The sequence below is a fragment of the Anser anser genome (genome assembly GCF_964211835.1).
Source record: "Anser anser genome assembly, chromosome: 3".
In the NCBI taxonomy this organism is placed as follows: Eukaryota; Metazoa; Chordata; class Aves; order Anseriformes; family Anatidae; genus Anser; species Anser anser.
Window position 1 is genome coordinate 33,493,427 of NC_139722.1, and position 19,668 is coordinate 33,513,094.

Consider the following 19,668-nt stretch of genomic DNA (forward strand, 5'->3'; position numbering starts at 1 on the left):
TTAATTAGGCAAAGCTCTTTTAGCTTCAGTCACTGGGCCGGTCTTCATATTGTGAATACGTAAACTGCAAGTAAAATAAGCATTGAATTGTAACATACCAGTTAGCTGTACATGATAATCCTTTCATTTTACATTTCAAATCGTAATCCATTAATTTCCTAGAACACAGCAATGAAAAAGAAAAAATAGCTGAACTGCTTCTATAAACATTTTTGCTCATGAAGATGCAAAAGTAAATGCATAGTTAAGAAACAGATCTAGGAATCAAAAGCTCTTGTCCTCATTTCTAGCTACGACATGTCTCCTTCCTAACTCTAGTAACTTTCCTGTTTCTCAGTTTTCCTGCTTACTACCTGTGATCATAATTTGTTCACGTCATTTATGAGAGTCATAACAGCGACAGGGAGACATCTCCATGACATTCAGAAGTGAGAACAAGGAGACTGCAGTGGCTGCTGACCCCCAAGCAGGAGCAGACATTGGTGAAGAGAAAGAGATACAGCTTTATGCTGGAATGTCATTGTTCATCTCAAAACATAATCAAAATGTTTATACATCCACTTGCTGTATAAAAACTCCCCAGGTGAAAATCCTCTGGTGACCTTCAATGACAAGACCAACATATATAAATTCACAGAGTATATATGTTCCTGCCTTTTTCCCCAGTGTCCAGACACTAGACATGGCACTGTGAGATTACTGACTAGGGACAGGTTTCCCTCCAATGTAGTCAGGAAACAAGTGGGGCATATAGCAGAGAGAGGAACTGGACGTCAAACCTCAGTCCTACAATTCACATAGTGCTATTGGAACAAGAAAGAATAAGCTATAATTCTCTTACTACTCTCAGAGACTTGGGAAGCTGCCATTTTATCTGGCACGTAAGCAAATGCAAAAGCTGAAACAAACAAACAAAAAGATAAATGCAGCTGATGAAAGCTTCTGCTCTCATTTACTTGAAATTTTCATTTACTTGAGCAACCTAGCATTCTTCACTGAGTGGAATAATTCCTGGCTTATCCAAGTTAAAGGAGAGAAGAACTGGGCCTCATGAGACTAGCTGGAAATGTTTCATGGATCTATATTTCTAAAAGGTACATATTCAAAATAAACAGCTCCAGATGCTTCTTGATACCAAGGAAAGTTAAACTGTGATCATTTGTTTAATTTGGTTCACTCAACCAAAAAGAAAATAGAGGATTAGTCCTTCAATCACAGTCTTAGTCATCGTTGTTTGTCATACACATCCAAAAATACAAGCAAAAAGATCAGAAAATAAAGAAAAACAATTCCAAAGACAGAAAACAGATTCATTCAAACTGTGGTCATAGCACAGTTCTATGGTATCTAAGTTTCTTGTTTTCTTTTTCATAATTTCAGCAGATGTTTCCAGTAAGGAACAGATTGGTTGATGGTTTGTTTGTAGAAAACTATCAGTCTTGTAATGCTCTCTTAAGCAATAGCGAAAGTTACAGTTAATAAAGGAAATGAATACAAGCATCTTAAGCCCTCTTGCTTTACTGAAGTTATCCAGCCTCATGGAGGAAGGGAAGGGAAGGGAAGGGAAGGGAAGGGAAGGGAAGGGAAGGGAAGGGAAGGGAAGGGAAGGGAAGGGAAGGGAAGGGAAGGGAAGGGAAGGGAAGGGAAGGGAAGGGAAGGGAAGGGAAGGGAAGGGAAGGGAAGGGAAGGGAAGGGAAGGGAAGGGAAGGGAAGGGAAGGGAAGGGAAGGGAAGGGAAGGGAAGGGAAGGGAAGGGAAGGGAAGGGAAGGGAAGGGAAGGGAAGGGAAGGGAAGGGAAGGGAAGGGAGAATGAGTCAAACACTTTCAGCTATTTATATTCTTAACATATAAAACAGCATTTATGCACTTGGGGTTGGAAAGCTATTGCTGGACTATATTCTTTCATTTTGATCTAATTATGCTGAGCTATCACTTCCTACAGAATTGAAAATTAAAACCCCTCACAAGCAGAAAATTTCAAAAATCTAAATTTCAAAAATCCATTTTTTTTTGTGGCCTGTCTTGAAATATTTTCCTCCATTTGTTATATCAAGATCAAAGACTTTAATAAAATTACATGCTGGACATTAAAGAAGAAAAATGTGTTCAAGAGACAAGAACAGCTTGTGTTTACTAGCTATATGTTTACTTTTGTGTAAAAAAGTCCATTTCAGCTGCTAAATAGCTCTCCTAAAAGTATGTCATGTGATATAACATGAGTAATATGTATATTTTCTCATGAGCTAATAATGAACTGAACAGTCCTTGATAGTTCTTTCTGATACTTATTTTAGAAGTTCTTTTCTTTTTTTTTTTTATAAGAGATTTATATGCATGCAACCATCAGCAATCAATGTACAAATCTATTGAGCGATAAATTCCAATATACTTCCAATATGTTAAAGCTTAATGCCAGCAAGAAGATTCTTTGTTATTAGGTGTCTGAAAACCAGGACTGTAAGGCAAAATGTCTTCCAGAAGAGGACTTCCAGACTGGAAGGCAAAATGCCAAGATGAAAAGCAAGTCTACACTGATTCATAACATAGTTCCCTTCTATGTCATTCCAACTCCCACTCCTCCTCGCTGGTGGGCTAACATCTCTCCAGAAGGGAATACAATCTTAAAATCCACCATAAAACAGCTTGTAGACAAATATCTGCATTTTGCATGATATTTGATCACATTCCATTAGTACCATGTTAATTACCCTTAGAGTTCCAGTGTTAAAATATCTCACACAATCAAGATAAGTACACACATGCAAGAAAGCTCAGGACCATCGTTAAAGGAGCAGATTTCAGACTAAGTATTTGTACAAAGTATAAAAACAAAGCCACTTAGAATTTTGGACAATATTTCCATATAAATTAAGTAAAAAATAGTGGAGTCAGTTCTAGAAAACAGCTAGAATGTCTCAGCTCATTTCTGCAGTAACACACTCTTCCACGTTACTGTTTCCCCTTTCTTCTCTCTCCCCCTACCCTGGAGAGGTCCTGGGACTTTTTATCACACACAACAATCAAGGACCAGTAAGCCCCACTTTGGGTCTCCATTTAAAATGAAGATGTGTGTGGAGACATATACTGAACAGGGAATTAAGATTGTTTTTCCTGGACTGTAGATTAACTGGCGGCATTGCCACCAGTAGCATCTGACAAAGGTCATCACAGCAGGCCATGAGGTAGTCATGGGAGGGGTTTTACCCACTGATTCTTGACCTTGTGGGACACACCTGTGGGACTGGAGACTCTTATACTGGCATACGTGGAAAGAAACAGTTACACAAAGCAGCAGCAAAATGGATTTGTCAGAGGCTTTTTGACTGTGCTAGAAGCCTGAAAAGCCACCGCCTGCAACAGCAGCTGCTGCCAAGAGACAGATTGAAGTGCATATGATAGTCTAAGAATAGCAGCAGCATTTGTTTCCCTTCCAAATCCCCCACCTCAACTCCACCACTTACCCTTCTCCCTCACCCCCCAGACAGGAGCTCCCCAGTCCAAACATGGTGGCAGAATTTAAGTTTTGCTTCCAGTGATGAAAGGCTTTGAATTGCTCTGCTGGCAAGGCAGATTTGTGGGGGACTGCCTAGCAAATACAAGCCAAATGATGCTATCTATCTTATTGCATTTGCCAAACTTAACATGAAAGCTAAAAAAATTCTTTTTGAGGAGATTTATTGCAATAATATTACCACACTGAGTTTTGGTTGGGATATGACATTTTAAACTGTAAAAGGGTTCTAAACACTATAAAATTGTGGTAATAATGGAAACAATGAAGACTACAATAATACACGAATTCTCCTTCGAATTATTTCTTAAATGGTCTCAGAGTTCAGCCATAGTGACCCTGCTTGGGTAAGTCATTCCAGGCAAAGCACCTGTAAAGTATTTGACTTTCTGGTGTCCGTTTCAAATTTATTTTTATTTTGTGATAGACTGAACTAGTGTCTGTTCAGATCAAAATAGCAAACAGAGTAGGTTTTACCTATATATGGACTTACACTTCTGACAGCTTAATCCTCTATAGATCTGGGTTTGTTTTTCTTTGCTTGTTTGTTTAGTTGATTGGTTTTTGTGTTTTGTTGTTGTTGTCATTGTTCGTTTTGATTTGTTTTGTGTGTGTGCGTGTGTGTGTATGTGTGTGTTTTGGTTTGGTTTGTGTTTTTTTTGAACTGGCTTACTTTGGAGGTCTGAGAATAGGTAACCTATTGGGAATCAGGAAACAATCATCTAAAATTGTAATGGGAAGCACTCTTTTAAGATATTTTTTTCTGAACTGACAAAAACTAAATTAACGTTTAATTATTATTTTTTCCTCCTTTAAAAATGTATCCAAGTGCATACATTTCTATTGTATGTTCCTGTATGCTGAGTATCATTGATTGTACAATAGTTAAAATGACAGTATTGTTTTATCTCTGCATAAACCAAAATGATCATTTCTTTCACTTTATTTTATATAAAATAGAAAATGAATTAAAAAGAATATTCAAAGATGTTATAGTTGCAAATGTGAACATCAAAAGTTGAAAAAGCCAGTTATTTTTTCTCAATCAAGTTTAACTTACACCTGTCATATATGTATGCAGCGTCATCTGTCAAGACTCTATAAATGAGAACATATCCACAGCCTCCTAAGAACTTTGCTTCAATAAATTTGTGAAATGAAACCAGCAAGGTCAGGAAGACACTGGGAAGAAGGAAGCAATGGAAGGAAGCCATTACCTCATCTTCTGAAGGTTAGCACAGGGCCAGTGTTGACCTGAAACTGGTGGCTGTGATTGAGGCAAAAGATTTTCTGACTCACAGTGTCCCTCCACAGTTTTCATTAGACTTTGTCTCCTTTGTGAATTGCCTGTTATATTCTAAGAGCTGATTCTCTAAAGTAGGATGTGTCCTGCAAGGTGAGCACATCTTACATTGTCACTGGCTTATTTTGGATATACATGCAGGTGTGAAAGCAAACTTCTTACAGACAGCTCCTTTGTCTGTTAATGGAACACATATTCTCCTAGAAAAATGTCTCAAGTGACGGTGCAGTTAGAAGCTTTGGTTCTTCATATGACATACACCTTTCCTGAATCTGCTTGTTGCATGAAGAAAAATTATACTGACATGCTGAAAAATTTTAAATCACAATTCAGATATTAGTATAATTCTTAAAAATACAGAACAATGAGATATACTAGATTCCATGATGTTCCAGAATATGTTTCCATCTTTCTAGTCTTTAGAGAAGAAAGAGAGCTCCCAGTAAACAGATCCCAACCTCTCCCATGAATTGATGCAGAGCTCCAGAACTGAACTAGTGGTTGGTTTTAGCAAACGTATTTTATCATCCACAGTTCATCTCTTTCCCTAGGCTATAGCTTTTACAATTTTTGTCTGACACCTGCTTCTAACTTAATCATTTAGTATCCAGCATTTTTCCCATGTAACCATATACTCTGTTTATTTTTCCAAACTTTTATCCAAACAGTTTAAATTGCTTTCAGGTTTTCAGTCTATACTTTCAGAGCTGTGATTTTTTTTTTTTTCAGCTGAACTAAGAAATGCCAAGCAAATAATTTTCTCCTTCCCTCCACTTCTCTGCTCCAGGCTAGAAATGGAAGCACAAAGCAGGTCTTACTATAAACTCCTACCCCAGATTTAGATCATAGATTCATAGAATTGTTTGGACTGGAAGGGACTTTAAAGAACAGCTAGTTCTAACACCCCTGCCAAGGGAAGAGACACCTCCCACTACACCAGGTTGCTCAAAGCCCCATCCGATCTGGTCTAGAACAATTCCAGGGGTGGGGCATCCATGGCTCTTGAGCAATCAGTGTCTCACCACCCTCTGAGTAAAGAATTTCTTCTTTATATCTAATCTAAATCTACCCTCTCTTAGTTTAAAGCCATTCCCCTTGTCCTATCATTACACTCCCTGACAGAGAGTTCTTCTCCATCTTTCCTGTAGGCCTGCCTTTAGGTACTGGAAGGCCTCTATAAGGTCTCCTCAGAGCCTTCTCTTCTCAAGACTGAACAACCCCAGCTCTCTCAGCCTGTCTTCATAAGAGAGGTGTTCTAGCCCTCTAACCATTCTCATGGACCTCCTCTGGAATTGCTCCAAGAGGTCCACATCCTTCCCAGGGTGTTGAGGGTCCCAGTGCCAAACACAGTACTACAGGTGGGTTCTCAACAGAACAGAGTAGAAGGGGAGAATCACCTCCCTCGACCTGCTAGCTACATTTCCTTTGATGCTGACAGGCCACCCAGCTCAGCTCCTTCCATTATGGTTTAACAATTTAAGTAAGCCTTTTTGGATTACTGATGACTAAGACCACCATTGAAGAAAGAAAGAGCTTTTGAATCTTTTGTTTGTTTGATGCAAAGCCTAGCACTCAGCTAACTTATGGGCTACCTTTATTATGAGATCATTTGCACACCCGAGCTGGCAACTGTCCTTTCATCTGGGTGTCACTTTTCTCCAAGAAGGATAGGTTGTTGCCACTGCTGAGTAGAGCTCCTATCCCATAAATGTTTTATGTTCTCACAGGACTCATGATTTTTTTCCACATGCTGCAGACTAGGTGCCAGAAATATAGTACTGAAGGTAGAACTTACTCTCAGAAGAACCTTTGCTTTACTAATTTGATTGCAGTCTTGGATGAAGTTTAATGTGGGGATAAAACTATTCAGAGATTTGTATACATTTTTCTTCTTGGGCTTAGGAAGACTGGAGTTTGAAAGGCTGCCGTACAACTTCCCGCCATTGCTAACATGCCAGAAGCAGCTGTAGGATCTCTTAATGAAAAAATAAATTGACTGCTCTCTAAAGCTCAAATGGATATCCTTTGACCATTGCTTCCATGTCACCAGTAACCATAACTGATTTTTTCTTTTTGTTAGTTTTTTCTATTCTTTCCTCACCTGTATCTAACATGGAACACAATCCAGAGTTTTCCTAAGAAGCTTCCAGTCTAGCCATTTTTCTATAAAATCTGGCTGTAATTTATATATTCCTCTCCAAAGGCCTCATTTCCTCTCTTTTCCCACTACTGCATTGTGCAAAAGATGATGTAACAAGTCTATTCTTAACCTCAGCTATGTCTGTGACACAGTTCTTTTTTTATGCTAGGGGATTTAGCTACATATGTGTGATTTTTCCAGACAGAAGTCTATTTCTTTTCCTTCTTCTGCCCCTCAGTATTTTCTCAGTAATTAGGAATGTGACCTAAATGACATTTATTTTTTTCTTGTCCTTGCTGAACAGTTGCCACATTAAATTATTTGCTATTATAGATATTACAGTAAGCCTCAGGAGCTCACTGAAAAAGTCTCCACAGTGCATGTGTTGTGTACAAATGCAGTTTGTTCTGTAGCAAGCACGAATAGATGGGGGAGACAAAGGGCAGAGTTGGAGAGAACAGGCAGCAGAATGAGCCCAGTGATGGTATGCCATCAGCTGCATTAGCCCAGAGTTACTCCTTCTCCTTATTAACTCCATATATGTCTTCATTTGAAGGGGGATTAGCTACCAAGAAAAGGGAAAACCAGACAAAGCAAAGGCAAGGCAAAGCAAGGCAAGGCAAAGAAGAGTGCCATACATTCTTCGAATGTATGTTGGGGAATTCATCCCAGGGAATCTGATGAAATTCACTGCAGTTTTACAAAATTACTGTAATTTTTAAAGTGAAATACTGTTTTGGCTAGTTTAACTTTTTTGGTTTCAAAACCAATTTTGTAACCAAGTCAAATAGAAGTTTTCTGCAACTAAAAATGAATAAGTAAATAACAAAAATAAATAACTTAAAAATAAATAACTTAAAAATAAATCAATAAATAAAGCAACAATGGCAGCTGAGCAATCAGAAGTGATTCTCACTCTAAACATTACATTTCCAACTATATTTCTATAATGTGCCTATTCCAAAGACAAATATACATAGAATCCAAAATAACATGGCTATGCTTTTGCCACAAGCTAGCCAATTAATAAAAATGAAAAAATAAACAAGAACAGGGCATGGGACTGAAGAAGAAACAGGGAAATACGTTTTCTAATTTACATATGCATTTGAAAACAAAATTCTTCAATATTAAGCCACCTTTTCTGTTAGGTTTTCAGTGCATGAATCCTCCTTTCTCCACAACTTTTTACGGGTTGAGGTAAAGCTGACCGGTCTGCAGTTACTGATATCTCCTTCTCTGTGGATGATTCACCCCTCTTGGAAGATGAGTGCAATGTTTGTTTGTCTTGCCTTGTGCAGGGACAATGGAGATCAGCCTTGCCGTGGCCTCTGCCAGTTCACCATGCTGCACCCCACCTGGTTCCATGGACTTAAGTCTATGCTTGGTTTACTGAAGATACACCAAGCACTCTCCCTCTTTGCCACAGGCAGTACCCCTCTCCCCACAAAATTTTCTGCCAGGTATACAGACCTGGGAAGCCTAAGAGTATCTACACTGTTATTCATTCCTGTAGCAGTGTTACATTTCAGTGGCAGAGCAAACTTTGTTTTAAGTAACACATCTTCCTTTCTGAAGGTATCTTCCGTACGACTCCTTCTTCCCTTTGTCCACTATATATCTTCTCTGACTCCTAATGTGTCTTTGGACAATAGAAATTTTCCTGATCATCCTGTCAAAGGAGCTAGTCTGTTTTGGTTGTGATATTGAACATCACCTTCAGTGTCAGTAACTGAAAATCTATTCAAAACATAATATATATCTCACAATGGGGATTTCTCAAGTGTCATTCATTGCTAGGCAATCTCTTATTTTGAACGTTATATTCTGTCCTATTCAAATTAATATTATAGCAGTTAAACATAATATTTTAATCCTCTAAATAATAATTTGCCTACTCATTTAAGAAGGTATTTTTTAGTTCTTTTCAGAATTTAAAAAAAAAAAAAAGTATTTTGGTATATAAAAGCAAGCAAAAAAAAAAGCTTGTTTAGTTAACCAATAGAGAAATTAAATAGAATGTTTTATTACAGAAAATCATGGTGAAAAACTACCTGTAACTCAGCAGAAAAATTATTCCCAAAGAGGTAATAAGGTAATAAATGTCATAGAAAATAAATCAAGCTCTTCTCTCTTTTCTCACCTCCTTTACATCATACATGGATTTCACATGCTATTGCATGTACCTGCAATATCTGTATGAAAAATTAAATTAAACTAATGACACCCTATGCAGTAATAACACTAGACTTCTCTTTGCAGTACTCCATTTAAAAAATAAATAAAATAAAATAAAATAAAATAAAATAAAATAATAAAATAAAATAAAATAAAAATAAAAAATAAAATAAAATAAAATAAAATAAAATAAAATAATAAAATAAAATAAATAAAATAAAATAAAATAAAATAAAATAAAATAAAATAAAATAAAATAAAATAAAATAAATAAAATAAAATAAAATAAAATAAAATAAAATAAAATAAAATAAAATAAAATAAAATAAAATAATAAAATAAATAAAAATCTTCTTTACAGACAACTGGATCCAGACCATGAATGCACTTTTGTTTGTGTCCATGATTATGTCAAACTGTCCATTCTGAAAGAGTGAAGACAGCTTACTAAAACAATTATGCAGGTCTTAAGATATCATTTTATCTTTTCTCCTTCCCTCTTCTAATTTTCATCCTTTATGGATGAAATATATATGGTCATTCGTATTGGACAATGTTCCAGGATGAACTAATAGTGTCATGTAAATTTTATACTGAAAACAGTTTTGTTGTTTTAAACTCTCTGTACTTTCTAAGATAGGAAAAGTGAGCTTTTACAAGTCTGTCAGTTTAGGAGCTCTCTACGGTAAACTTTTTGGATTATCTGTCTGACATCTACCAAGTCATCTTCCAAATTTGAAAATGAACTCTGTTGCCTCCTGGACTAGAAACTGTGTAGGAAGTTGATGGAGTAGCCCTCTGGTATTTTCAGAAATCCCTTCTGTTTCTTGAGTAATAGAAAAAAGAGGCAATATGTACTACAAATAAAAAGCTGTTCTATGTGAGTGGAGAGAGAAATGTGTATTTTGGGTATGGTGTTATTAATAGTCATAAAAAGATCACTCTACGAATTTGATTATCCTTTACTCTGCAGCAAAGGGCAGCCAGAAAGATTTTGCAGTTACCTTAGAAGAGCAGTATAATAGTGTTGTATTTAAAGAATATACATTAATCTATGTCCATGAAATCTGTGACCCTATAATCCTCTAAGTGTAGGAAGAAGTCATCCATCTTTGTAGCAATGCTAGGCTTATAGACAGACACCATGAAGAGTGGCATGAAGATGCCCATGTGTAAGAAGAACTACAGAGCAGGTAGAACTGCAAAATGACAAGATGAATCCTATTTCATGACTATTGCAAATTATCATGTAATTTGCATTTAGAGAAAGGCAATGGCAAAAAGAGCTGGAGGAAGGCTGGTAAAGAGGAAGTAGCAGTTCACATCAATGATGTTGCAGCCACAGAGGAGTCTGAACACTGCACAATGAAATTTTATGGACTGCAGTTCTGGTCAATGAAACTAAAGGTACCTTTCTGTTACAGACTTAATCTTACATGCACATTGCAATCTGCTCCTTCACCCACTGTTGAGATGGAGTAGGAAGAAAACTAGTGTTGCCAAGAGTGACTTCAGCTCAAGGGGTCTTTGTTGGACAAGTTGAGTAGTCAAGAGTAGAGAGCATGATGTAACTCAGTATTTGGACACAATTCCTACTGGCAGAGATGTGGCAATGACTTGCCTAAAAAAAAAAAAAAAAAAGATGCCAGTGATTTCAATCGTTAGATTTCTGTTACGAGAACAGAACGCAGCACTTGCCTATTAATAGCATATATGAACCTTGAAGCAGTCAGTTTTACCAAATTTGAAGCAACTGATGATAACTGACGAAGCACATGTGTTTAATGCGGAGTCTTTTAATAAAAGCCAGGAATTGTTCATGAATATCCTATTGGGTGCCCCGTAAACCACAATTCCAAAGACATGAAAAAAAGGTTATTTTGGGTAGGAGTCCAACCTACTAAAAAAGAGATGTCAAAGCCCTGCTGGAACAGAAGGAAAGTTAATATTAAGAGGAATGGACTACAGGTACATGTCCATCTAGATGACTCTGGCAAAAATATGAATTACAATGCAGAAATGGGCAATAGACATTTATGTGCTGTATGTGGATAGAAGCATAAGGATGTATGTATCCCAGATGCTGTTTCTGCTGTAATAGCAAGTTTACCATGTGTAACAATGAAAGATATAAAGGAACATCTGCTGAAATTAAACATTTGCAAATCAACAGGCCCAGATAACTGACACCCAAGAGCCCTAAGAAAACCATCTGGGAGCTTTCAGAACAACTCATGTGATATTTAACAAGTCCTGGGAAACTGAAGAAATTCCAAATGATTGGAAAACTATAAATGTGGTTCCAACATTTAAACAGGATAAAATGAATAATCCTGCGAAGTACAAATAAATTAGCCTGACTTATAGGAAAGCTAAAACAAATAAATTTAAAGAGATTCATATATATATATATATATAAAGATAAAAACTGGATTTTAAATAAGTCACCCTTGTTCACAAACAAAAGTTTTGTAACAAATAATGCGTGGTCTATATTGACAACAATACAAATCTGGTTTCCAACAGCAATAGCACTGATAAAGTATATTTGGAAGATAGCACATTCTGATTTTTACATTCAGTAGTTGATTATTACTATATGATATTTTCAATATTGTACTATACGCTAATAGCACAGCAAAAATAAATAACTTGAAAGCTATCTTTTTGAAAGATCTCAACATAAAAATTTACAAAGCCAATATATGAATGATAAAGGATTCACTAATGAGAAAACTTCTTGAGCTAATGCTAGCAAGTATATTTATTTTATCAAATATTTCTGGTAAAAAAATAAAAAGAAAGAGAGAAAAATGCATGAAAGTAAGCAATTAGGACAAGTAACTGACACAAAGCATTCTAGATAGTTTTCTGAAATTGTTAGAATTCAACCAGACATGTTCAATGCAACTTAAGAAAAAGTATTAGTTCTGGGAACACACCATGTGAGCTACGCAGCAGGGTGCATTGCTTTCAGAATAGAGAGCAATGCCAAATAGAAGATGGATGTATGGGACTGTCTCAGGGAAAACTGCTCAGTTCACCTAGTTGAAACAAATTAGGATGGAAGGGGTTTATTGGTTTGCTAATGACACATAACTAATCAGTCATCAGTGAACTGTATTTTTGATATCAGTATCAGCCATACAGCATTAACCACCAGAGCCTTCTGTGGAGATGCGGGTGCTCCAGCTGTGCCTGCACTCCACTAAGGAAGGTTCTGGGCACACAGACACACCTGCACCACAAGGAGGGGTGCCCTCCTGCCACCCCCACACTGTGGGCCACTGGATAGATGCAGACTACTTCTGAGCCCCATGGAGAGCTTCTGGTCCTGTCCCAGGCAGGGCTGGGTATGACGTGGGGTGACAACTGGAAGTGCCTAACCAGTGTCACTGCTCCTCCTCCCACTCCAATGCCTCTCCCCCAACCCCATTACGGACTTTCTTGCTTACCTTATTCTGCTTCTCAAGCTGATGCCTACATATTTTCCGAAGCCTCTTTGTAGGATTCTGTTGAATTGGCTTATTTTCATCTTGCTCTTTAACATGATCAGTGTGGGGAAAACACTCAGATTTGGGTGCCCCTTCACACACTGTTACACTCTCATCCTTACTTAACCAGGCATTGTTATCTGACCATTTTCTCCAGGATTTTGCTGGAGATTTCAACACTGCCATAAAAATGCTCTGGAATTATAGAAGACCTTTTGCCCTGTGTGCTTGATGCAGCCTGACAGCAGGTGTGGGATTAAACACTGGGAGGGTGGTCCAAGGATGATAGCGGATTGACCTTTGGTTAGGATTCTTAAGGCACAATAAGATTAATGTTTTAAAAGACATGGTTTTTTTCCTGCCTCAATCAGGTGAAGTCAGAGCTGAGAAGGTGGGTTAGGACAGCCTTTTTGATGCCTTAGAATACAATGTTTGTGGCTTTATAGCCCAATGATACTTACTCCTAAATCTTTAGGTTCAGAAGGTTAGCAGTAATTGCATAAGATGACTTAAAACTGAGGTCAATTTTGATCAGACAGTTTTATCTTTCTCTACAGCATCAGGCATTGATCACAGAGTGCTAAGCTTATAACTGAAAGCATCAGCATTGTGAGAAAGGCAGATCGGTGCTCAACTGTGCACACAGAAGCCTCCCTGGTGCCTTATTAAAGTATGCTGAACAAAATTTATACTGGTCACTGGTTCTGTCTTTTGGAAGGAGGGGTTTTGTTTGCTTGGTTGGTTGATGTTTGTTTGTATGTGCATGTGTTTTCTTGTTTGTTTCCCAGAACAAATAAGCTTTTCCCTCCTTCTGTAACATGACTTGCAGTTCAGTGATCATCTGGAATCTCATAACTGACTTGCTTACACCATTTATATAGGTCTCAACCATTTTGCCACCACTGAGGAAAGATTAATCTCTTCAGTTTTCTGTTACTGTTTTTAGAAGTTTTTCATAGGCAGTGGTTCATTTGGGTGACATTAACAGGTCTATGAAACACCGATTAAATTTAGGAAACTTTGGAGTTCCTTTTGATACTATTTTTGGTGGAAAAAAAAATCTATGAATATATCAATAAGACTTAAAATCAGAAAAGAATTTAAAAGCTCCATGAAAAAGTAGGCAATGTTTCTAAGGTCAAAAAATAAAAAAGCTGGGAAGCCTGGAATCTAAATCAGAAAAAAAAGAAATTGCTCAATTTCACTTGCATGAGCACAGATGGTCAGAGTGCTACTTTGTAAGGAAAACTTTGCCAGAAAAAATAATGATAAAATACTGTTTACACTATGATAGCATTTTTCTTTCAGTTCTGCGAGAGCATGTCCTCATTTGAGATTTAACCAATGACCCATTAGAAACAACAAGTTTTGCAACAGTCTCAAAATCATTGGATATAAATGACACTATTATTTATTAACTCTTTAATATTATTCTTTATGTAAGTAACAAGGGTGGGCCAGGGAAATACCTAGAGGAAACCATAGATCTTGTCAGCTATAAGATTGTAGAAATTTGTGACAACTAGGGGAATTGTAGTAAACAGCAGGCAACAAAGAACAGGATGTGCTGACTGAACAGCAGGACAAACCTAATATATGAAACTAGAAAAAGAACTAAGAAAATAAAGAAAAAAGGAACAAATGAGTTTTTACAAGTCAGTAAGCACTGACGGAATGAATTTGTACAAAATCCTGAATTTTAGTCTTAAAATTTTAGTTGAGTTTAAATATTTATTATCTCACAATGTTTATTTTAAATTTTAAATATTTCTCTGAAGAAAAAAAAATAAAACACCTTGTATGAATAATAATTCTGTATTAGTTAATACTATGGATGCTATTGCATATGTAGTCTACAGGAGCCTAGTGTGAGAATATTTAATCTTAGCGAAAAGAGATTCAGAGACATTGTTGAAACATTTCGTGTGAGAAGTACTGTATATTGAATTCCCCATGTTACATCCTAAAAATACGGATGAGCAGCCTATAGGGCATTTCTTCCTATTCACCCATGACTCACTGTAAACCACTGAGATTTTTCCTTTCCTTGTTCTAAATTCATGTTTAAAAGCCATCTTACTATCTTTTGCTCAACCAATCATCAATATGCCATCCCTTTATTAACTGCATTACAAATTGACTTTTAATTCATATGATTTGATATTTACTTCACTTTTTCTCATTATTTAGATATTCATTCTTCATAGTCCCTTTGTCTCTTTTTAGAAGGATGGAATCTAGATGTGGTGGAGGAAGAGGATGCACCTCTGAGTGAAGGAAGATTACCTGAGAATATTATCATTCTAAATAACAGGGAAATACTTGCAAACCATCCCAATGCAATCAGGAAGGGTTCTGGAAATGTGATACAATCGATTGCCTAGCTGAAGTGCCTCTACACCAATGCATGCAGCATGGGAAACAAGCAGGAGGAGTTGGAAACCATGGCACAGTTGGACAAATATGATCTGATTGCTATCACAGAAATGTGGTGGGATGAGTCACATAACTGGAACACTGGAATAGAGGGCTACAAGCTCTTCTGAAGAGATAGATAAGGAAGGAAGGGAGGGGGTGTTGCTCTCTACATAAGGGAAGGAATTGATTGTGAACAGATGCCTCTGAGAGGACAGGTTGAGAGCTTGTGGGTGAAAGTTAAGGACCACACCAATAAAGGACAGCTTGTGGCTGAGGCCTAGTACAGGTTGCCCGATCAAGGGCAGTCTGTGGATGGGGCGTACTTGCTTCAACTATGAGAAGTGCCACACTCTCAAGATCTCATCCTGACGGGGGACTTGAACTACCCCGATGTCTGCTGAGAAAACTACACAGAAGGCTGTAAGCAGTCCAGAAGATTCCTAGAGTACGCTGAGGATAACTTCCTGGTCCAGGCATTAGACAAACCAACCAGAGGAGAAGCGTTACTTGACCTGGTGCTCACCAACACAAAAGAGCTGATTAAAGAGGTCAAGATTGGAAGCAGTCTGGGCTACAGTGACCATGCCCTGGTTGAGTTTGTGATCTCAAAGAATACAGGCCTGTCAAAGAGCAAAGTCAGGACCCCAAACTTCCAAAGAGCAAACTTCAAGCTATTTAAAGACCTAGTAGATGAGATCGCCTGAAACACCATCCTTAGGGACAAAGGAGCTGAGCAGAGCTGGCAGCTCTTTAAGGATGTTTTCCTTAGAACACAAGGACTTTCCATACCCCTGTGTAAAAAAAGCAGGCAGGGAGGGCAGACAACCAGGATGGCTGAGCGAGGACCTGCTGGTCAAATTGAGGTGCAAGAAGGAAATATACAGGCAGTGAAAGTAGGGACACATGGCCTGGGAAGAGTACAGGGATGCAGTCCAGATGTGCAGGGATGGGATCAGGAAAGCCAAGGCATGGATGGAATTGAGTTTGGCAAGGGATGCAAAGAATAACAGGAAAGGATTCTATAGGTACATTGCTCAAAAAGAAATGCCAAGGAGAGTGTCCCCTCTCTGGTGGATGAGAAGGGTGAACTGGTAACGACAGACATGGAGAAGGCTGAGGTACTCAACAACTTCTTTGCCTCAGTCTTCACTGCCAGTCAGGTTTCCCAAGTCCTTCATTTCCCTGAACCCGTAGATGGAGGCTGGGGGAGCAAAGTCCCTCCCACTGTAAGTGAAGATCATGCTTGAGACCACCTGATGAAACGAAACAAGTACAAGTCTATGTGGCCTGATGCCATGCATCCCAGGGTCCTGAAGGAACTGGCTGATGTAGTTGCCAAGCCTCTCTTCATCATATTTGAAAAGTCATGGCAGTCAGGTGAAGTCCCCAGTGGCTGTAAAAAATCCCATCAGTCCCATTTTTAAAAAGGGTGGAAAGAAAGACCTGGGGAACTACAGACCAATGAGCCTCTGTGCCTGGCAAGATCATAAAAAAGATCCTTCTGGAAGCAATGTCAAGGCACATGCAAGACAAAGAGTTGATCCAAGACAACCAGCAGGGCTTCACCAAGGGTAAATCATGCCTGACCAATCTGGTGGCCTTCTACGGTGGAGTGACTGCATCAATTGACAAAGGAAGACCATTCGATGTCATCTACCTGGATTTCTGTAAGGTTTTTGACACATGACATCCTGGTCTCCAAATTGTAGAGATATGGATTTGATGGATGGACCATTCAGTGGATAAGGAGGTTGCTTGAAGGTCCCACCCAGAGAGTGGTGGTCAGTGGCTCTATGTCCAGAAGGAGGCCAGTGATGAGTGGCGTCTCTCAGGCGTCTGTTCTGGGACCGGCACTGTTTAATATCTTTACCAGTGACATAGGCAGTGGGATTGATGCACTCTCAGCAAATTTTCAGATGGCACCAAGCTGAGTGGTGCAGCTAATACAATAGAAGGAAGTGATGCCATCCAAAGGGACTTGGACAAGCTTGAGAATTGGGTCTGTGTGAACCTAATGAGGTTCAACAAGTGCAAGGTAGGTGCTGCACATGGGCTGGGGCAATCCTGGCCATGAGTACAGACAGGGAGAAGAATTCATCGAGAGCTGCTCTGCAGAGAAGGTCTTGGGGGTTCCGGTGGATGAAAAGCTTGACATGAGCCAGCAGTGTGTGCTTGCAGCCCAGAAGGCCAACTGCATCCTGGGCTGCATCAAAAGAGGGGTGGCCAGCAGGTCGAGGGAGATGGTTGTCCCCCTCTGCTCTGCCCTTGTGATGCCACACTTAGAGTACTGCATCCAGGTCTGGGGCCCCCAACACAAGAAGGATGTGGGGCTGTTAGAGCAAGTCCAGAGGAGGGCCATGAAGATGATCAGAAGGCTGAAGCACCTCTCCTATAAAGAAAGGCTAAGAGAGCTGGGGATGTTCAGCCTAAAGAAGAGAAGGCTCGGGGGTGACCTCATTGTGGCTTTTCAGTACTTAAAAGGGACTTATGAAAAAGATGGAGAGTAACTCTTTGCTCAATCAGATAATGACAGGACAAGGCGGGATGGTTTAAAACTCAAATTGGGTAGATTTAGATTGGAGGTTAGGGGGAAATTCTTCACTCAGAGGGTGGTGAGGCACTAGAACAGGTTGCCCAGAGAGATTGTGGATGCCTCATCCCTGGAGTTGATCAAGACCAGGTCAGATGTGGCCCTGAGCAACCTGATCTAGTGGGTGATGTCCCTGCCTATGGCAGGGGGGTTGGAACTAGATCTTTAAGGTCCCTACCAACCTGAGACATTCTGTGATTCCGTGATTCTTACCCAAAGTAAATTTTCACAGTTGTGTTCTTGTAGAATAAAATGGAAAAGCTTTTGGTCTTCAAAGTTTTGTCCCATTTTAATTTTAAGAACTCTGTTAGTTATGCTATAAGCACCATTATAAACTCCAAGCAGCCCATAAAAAGGTCTCCCCGGGGGGGTGGGGGAGTGGGGTGGGGGGGAGAAAAAAAAAAAGCTCTATGAAAAAAATTTACTGTTTGATAGTACTGACAGTTTTTGAAAACCTTTCTCTGCAATGCAGAGAGGAAATTGCAAAGAGGAAACCTAAGGGTGCAACTACCTTGTCTTGCTGATGTGGAGTCTCCACACTGAGTGGGTCATATTAGCTGATATTCATATCAGGAAACCTTAGGGATGTTAGTGGTAGGCTGCTGGCATCCATTCTGCCTGTACAGATTATCTCACAGCCACTTGATAACTATTTCAGCTGTTTTTCCCGCTCTGTAATGCATTCTGTTTCAATTTAGGTACCTACACTACTACAATTCAAATTAAACCAAAGCCAAACAAATTCAGCAGCAACCCTGAGATTCTGCTCTTCATGATCTGAAAAGACTTTCAATATGTGGCTCATGTTGAGGACATGGGTGAGGCTCAGACCCTGGGTCACTGCTTGGGTCACTCATACCCAGTGGAACTGGGCAATCAAGCCATTCTTGACCAAAACCCTGAGAAAAGGCAGGGTTGTATGGGCAGCAACATTTCACCTTCCCACCCAGGTATTGGTTGCAATCTTCTGTCAGGAAGAGAATTATTCCAGGCAGGATTACATCATCTTGTAGAAATGAGATGACCAGAAATAGGTCCAAAACATCTGGCTATTCTCAACAATATCCCCAAGGTCATAAAAGAGCTCACTCACTGTAGCAGGGCAATAGGCAGGATATGCATTGTCTGACACACGGCACATATGGCTGCATGAATCACAAGGATACTCAGTCATACTCTAAGTCTCTGTTAATCATCATGAAAGATTCATTACACCATAATAGGTTACACTGGCTGAGTACTTGACACCTGATTCTAGAACTGGGGTGATTTCAACACCAGCAACACACCTTTATTTCTATATAAATTTCTTCAGCTACATGTACACTTCACTTATAAGTGCTTAGTTAAAATATTCCTGGCAGATACCTGTTTAATTAATCCTTAACAGTCCCTAACAATGTAGACAAGTATTACATAACTTTCTTTAGACAATCTATCTTGGCATTTCACTGTCTTTAGAAAGTTTTTCCTAATGTCTAGCCTAAGTCTCCTTTGCTGTAGTTTAAGCCAATTATTTCTTACACTATCCACTACTGATATACTCCCTTCAGCTGTGTAGTAGCTTTTAAATATTTGAAGATTTTTATCATGTCTCCCATCAGTCTTCCTTCTGTAGACCAAACTATAATATTTACATTTTTCCTTATCCATTATATTTTCTAGGATCTTACTATTCTCTGCGCTTTTCTCCTACAAAGTGATGTACACATTTCTTAAAGTAACTCTCCCCTAACTGGAGACAGTACTTCAGCTGAAGTGGTACTTATGAAATTCTTCATATGAAGAATTTCAGAAATTCAGTTCATCAGAAATTCTTCATATGTCTTACAGAAGGCATGACTCTATTGCGTCCAGTATTTGGCTTGCCTTCCTTGCTACATACTGTGATGCTATTGACTCATGTCTAGCTATGATCCACTACAACCTTAGGATCCTTCTGAACAGAACTAATAGTTGTTTCCCATTCTGTGTTTATGTAGTTGACAATTCCTGGCTAAATATAAAGCTCTTCACGTGTCTTTATGCAATCACA